This window comes from Lolium rigidum, chromosome 7 (assembly GCF_022539505.1).
Source record: "Lolium rigidum isolate FL_2022 chromosome 7, APGP_CSIRO_Lrig_0.1, whole genome shotgun sequence".
NCBI classification, from domain to species: Eukaryota; Viridiplantae; Streptophyta; class Magnoliopsida; order Poales; family Poaceae; genus Lolium; species Lolium rigidum.
In genome coordinates this window covers 90,431,296-90,437,295 of record NC_061514.1, presented here as the reverse complement: position 1 = coordinate 90,437,295, position 6,000 = coordinate 90,431,296, and positions in this window count along the sequence as shown.

Genomic DNA, 6,000 nt, shown 5'->3' with positions numbered 1-6,000 from the left:
TCCAAAATACACGAATTAGAGGCCAAACAATAGCAAAAGTGTTCGGGAAAGTAGATACGTTTTGGACGTATCACCTTGCGGCTATCAGGTAAGTCTACCAAAGTCCATACTTGGTTATCATACATGGATCCCATTTCGGATTTCATGGCTTCTTGCCATTTGTTGGAATCTGGGCTCATCATTGCTTCTTCATACGTCGCAGGGTCTTCATCATTGTTGTCCACAATCAAGACATTTAGACAGGGATCATACCAATCAAGAGTGGTACGTTCCCTCGTCGATCTGCGAGGTTCGAAGTTTCATGATCATCATCATTTGCTTCCTCTCCTATCGGTGCAGGCTGTACAGGAACATCTTCCGGCACTGCGCTACTCTGATCTATGAGAGAAGGTTCATTAACCTCGTCGAGTTATACTTTCCTTCCAGTCACTTCTTTAGTGAGAAACTCCTTCTCAAGAAAGGATCCGTTCTTGGCAAAAAAGATTTTGCCTTCGGATCTGTGATAGAAAGTGTACCCAATTGTTTCTTTAGGGTATCCTATGAAGACACATTTCTAGATTTTCGGTTCTAGCTTGTTAGGTTGTAACTTATTTACATAAGCTTCGCAACCCCAAACTTCAAGGAACGACAGCTTAGGTTTCTTTCCAAACCATAATTCATATGGTGTCGTTTCAACAGATTTCGATGGTGCCCTATTTAAAGTGAATGCGACTGTCTCTAATGCATAACCCCAAAATGATAATGGCAAATCAGTAAGAGAAATCATAGATCGAACCATATCCAAGAGAGTTCGATTACGACGTTCGGACACACCATTACGCTGTGGTGTTCCCGGCGGTGTCAACTGTGAAAGTATTCCGCATTTCTTTAAATGCATGCCAAACTCATAACTCAGATATTCGCCTCCACGATCAGAACGCAGAAACTTAATCTTCTTGTTACGTTGATTTTCTAATTCACATTGGAATTCCTTAAACTTCTCGAAAGTTTCGGACTTATGTTTCATAAAGTAAATATACCCATATCTACTCAGACCATCCGTGAAGGTTAGAACATAATGATAACCACCGCGCGATGCCACACTCATTGGTCCGCACACATCGGTATGTATGATTTCCAACAAGTCTATAGCTCGCTCCATTGTACCAGAGAATGGAGTCTTAGTCATTTTTCCCATTAGACATGCTTTGCATCTATCAAGTGACACAAAGTCAAGTGACTCAAGAAGTCCATCGGAATGGAGTTTCTTCATGCGCTTCACTCCAATATGACCAAGACGACAGTGCCACATATAAGTAGAATTATCATTCAATTTAATTCACTTAGCATCAATGTTATGAACATGTGTATCACTACTATCGAGATTTAACAAGAATAAACCATTCATCTCAGGCGCATGACCATAAAAGATATTATTCATATAAATAGAACAACCATTATTCTCTGATTTAAACGAATAACTATCTCGCATTAAACAAGATCCAGATATAATGTGCATGCTCAACGCAGGCACCAAATGACAATTATTAAGGTTTAAAACTAATCCCGAAGGTAGATGTAGAGGGAGCGTGCCGACGGCGATCACATCGACCTTGGATCCATTTCCAACGCGCATCGTCACCTCGTCCCTCGCCAGGTTTCGTTTATTCCGCAGCTCCTGTTTCGAGTTACAAATGTGAGCAACCGAACCAGTATCAAATACCCAGACACTACTACGAGAACCAGTAAGATAGACATCAATAACATGTATATCAAATATACCTTTCTTCTTGATGAGGCCGTTCTTCAGATAAGCCAAGTATTTGGGGCAATTCCGCTTCCAGTGCCCCTTCTCCTTGCAGTAATAGCACACTGTATCAGGCTTAGGGCGAGCCTTAGGCTTCTCAGGAGGCGCATCAGCTTTCTTGCCGCCCTTCTTGATTGTTAGGCTTGCCCTGTTTCTTGAAATTGGTGGTATTGTTGACCATCAACACTTGGTGCTCTTTCCGTATCTCAACTTCATCAGATTTCAGCATGGAGAAGAGTTCAGGTAACTCTTTGTTCATGTTCTGCATGTTGTAGTTCATCACGAAGTTCTTGTAACTAGGTGGCAGTGATTGGAGGACACGATGAATACCCAGCTGGTTAGGAATCACAATTCCCAAGTCACTAAGCTTCTTCGCGTGCCCGGACATAGCGAGCACGTGCTCACTAACGGAGCTACCCTCTTCCATCATACAACCAAAGAAGTGTTTCGAGGCCTCATAGCTTTCCACGGCCGCATGAGTTTCAAAGATAGCTTTTAGCTCATGGACCAGCTCATAAGGATCGTGGTGCTCAAACCGCTTTTGGAGCTCCGCTTCTAGGCTGCACAGGATGGCACACTGAACTTGAGAGTACTGAATTACCCGAGTCTCGTAAACATTCTTTACGTCCTCAGATACTGCAGGTGGTGGTGTGGGACCTAGCGGTGCTTCGAGCACATATTGCAGATTTCCACCATTGAGGAAAATCCTCACATGACGGAACCAGTCGGTGAAGTTGCTACCATTGGTTTTAAGCTTTTCTTTCTCTAGGAACTGGTTAAAACTGATGGAGGGGGACGCCATGATCTACAACATATTTGCGAAGAGTTTAGACTAAGTTTATGATAAATTGAGTTCAATTTTAATTATTAAATTAACTAGGTGAACTCCCACTCAAAACAACATCCCTCGCATTGTCTTAGTGATCACACAAACCAAATCCACTACACCAAGTCCGATCTTCACGAGAAAAGATGTAGCTTCAAAGGCGAACACTCAAAGTGTTCATCATATCATTCATATGACTCATGCTCTACCTTTCGGTATCCCGTGTTCCGAGACCATGTATGTACGTGCTAGGCTCATCAAGGCAACCTTAGTATCCGCGTGTGCAAATCTGGCTTGCACCCGTTGTATGCACATGCAGAATCTATCACACCCGATCATCACGTGATGCTTCGAAACGACAAGTCATAGCAACGGCGCATACTAAGGATAAACACTTTATTATCTTGATATTTAGTGAGAGGGATCATCTTATAATGCTACCGTCGCGATCTAAGAAAAATAAGATGCATAAAGGATTAACATCACATGCAATTCATAATGTGTGATATGATATGACCTTTCTTCTTGTGCTTTTGATCTCCATCTCCAAAGCACGGACATGATCTCCATCATCACCAGCATGGCGTCAAGGTCAGTGGCGCCGCTTCATGGTTGTCCATCACTTATAGCTACTATAACAACTACTTGAAATAAAGCTATTACATGATGAATAGACACGCAGATCTTTAACAAAAATTAAAAACAACCATTAGGCTCCTGCCGGTTGCCATAATACAATAATGAACATCACATACATCAAGTATAATCATCATCACATGGCCATATCACATCACCAAACCCTGCAAAAACAAGTTAGACGCCTCTAATTTGGTTTGCATATTTTACGTGGTTTAGGGTTTTCGAGTAAGATCCAATCTACCTACGAACATGAACCATAACGGTGATACTAGTGTTGTCAATAGAAAGAGCAAATTGAATCTTCACTATGGTGGGAGAGACAGACACCCGCAAAGCCACTCATGCAATACAAGTTGCATGTCAAGCGTGGAGCAAGTCTCATGAGACGCGGTCATGTAAAGTTAGCCCGGGCCGCTTCATCCCACCATCCCGCAAGATGCAAAGTACACTAACTAAAAACAACAAAAGCATCAATGCCCACAAAACCAATGTGTTCTACTCGTGCAACAGATCTATGCATAGACACGGCTCTCATACCACTGATGGGTTCGTTGCATGGAAAACAAAAAATTTCTATCGTGAACATGAACAAAAACCAAGATCCAATCTAGGAAGAAGCAAGATCTAATCTACCAAGATCGAAGCAACGAGGAGATTGCGAGACTAACCCTCGAAGATTTCAAAGCCTACGAGATTAGATCTCGTTGTTGATGCAGTCGATCGTTCGTGCTGCAATCCGGCAGCACTTCCATACTCGGTCGTGCGTACGGTGTCGATGAAGTCCGTCCTCTCCCCGTTCCAGCGGGCAGCGGAGGTGTGGTAGATCTCCTCGGAATCCCAGCAGCACGACAACGTGGTGGTGGTGGTGGAGGAGAAAAGCTGCAGGGTTTCGCCTAAGCCGGAGCAACGTATCGGTGTGAGAGAGAGGCGGCCAGAGGACAAGGGATGAAGGAAGGGTTGCGCCCCTGCCCCCTCCCCTCTTTATATATAGGGGGGTGCGGCCAGGGCTGCCTTGGCCCCTCCTCCAAGCCCTATGGCCGGCGGCCAAGATGTGAAAAGGGGGAGACTTGCCCCCCAAGTTGATCCCCCTAGGGTTTTGGGGAAACCCTATGGGGTGGCCGGCCTGGGCCTTTGGGGCTTGGTGCGCCTGGCCCATTAGCGCTAGGCAGCATCCCCTCGGCCCATGCTGGCCCCCCTAGTTCGTGGGCCCCATGGTGTACCCCTCCGGAACCTTCTAGAACCTTCCGGTCTTTCACCGAAAAAATCCCGAACTTTTCCGAAACCTAGAAATCAACTTCCCTTATATGAATCTTATTCTCCGGACCTCCTCGTGATGCCCTGGATCCCATCCGAGACTCCGAACAAACTTCGGTCTCCATCTCATATTCCGAATCTACTTATGCGACATCGAACCTTAAGCGCGTCACCCTACGGTTCGTGAACTATGCAGACATGGTCGAGACTCCTCTCCGAGCAATAACCAATAGCAGGATCTGGAGATCCATAATGGCTCCCACATATTCAACGGTAACTTAGTGATCGATTGAACCATTTACATACAATACTGATTCCCTTTGTCACGCGACACTTTACTTGTCCGAGGTTCGATCATCGGTATCTCCATACCTAGTTCAACCTCGTTACCGACAAGTACTCTTTACTCGTACCGTGGTATGTCATCTCTTGTGACCTAGTCACATGCTTGCAAGCTAATCAGACAACATTCCACCGAGAGGGCCCAGAGTGTATCTATCCGTCATCGGGATGGACAAATCCCACTGTTGATCCATATGCATCAACTCACACTTTCCGAATACTTAATCCCATCTTTATAACCACCCATTTACGCAATGGCGTTTGATGTAATCAAAGCATCCTTCCGATGTAAGTGATTTACATCATCTCATGGTCGAAGGACTAGGTAACTATGTATCGAAAGCTAATAGCAAATTGAACTTAATGACTCGATCTTATGCTACGCTTATTTGGGTGTGTGTCCATTATATCATTCATCCAATGACATAACCTTGTTATTAATAACATCCAATGTTCATGATCACGAAACCATGCTCATCTATTAATCAACAAGCTAGTTATACAAGAGGCTTACTAGGGACTCCTTGTTGTTTACATAACACACATGTATCAATGTTTCGGTTAATACAATTATAGCATGGTATGCAAACATTTATCATAAACAGAAAGATATATTATAATAACCACTTTATTATTGCCTCTTGGGCATATCTCCAACAAAAGTAGCTAGCAGACGAATACAAGCAGATGGACCTTGGACCGTTCCCTCTCCTTCGTCTACATGACAGGGTGATTTTCTGAAACCTCCCCAGCCAACCCACCTCGCCGCCGTAGATCCGGTGGTTCCTCCTCCGCCAGCTGCTCCGGCAGCGGGAGGGTGGGGAACGCTAGATCTCGGTGTGTATATAGTGTAGGGTTTGTTAGGACCTCTGCCGGCGGCACTTTGGAGGCGGTGGCGCGGACGGTGTGGTGTTTGGTGGCGGCGCTTAGCCCCTTCGACGGAGGCGTTCTCTGGAGCTCCGACGTGGAGCGGTCGCTCTCCCCGTGTCCGCAGCTCCTTGGAGCTGCCGGGCGTGCTCTCCCCTGGCCGGATTTCGGGCGACGGATCCGGCGTATGAAGATGAAGAAGAAGATGGTGTTGCTTCGCTCGTTGATGACGACGACTTCCGGCGTAGGTCCTCTGGGACCGGCGCTCGGCGACTTCCCGTTCGCT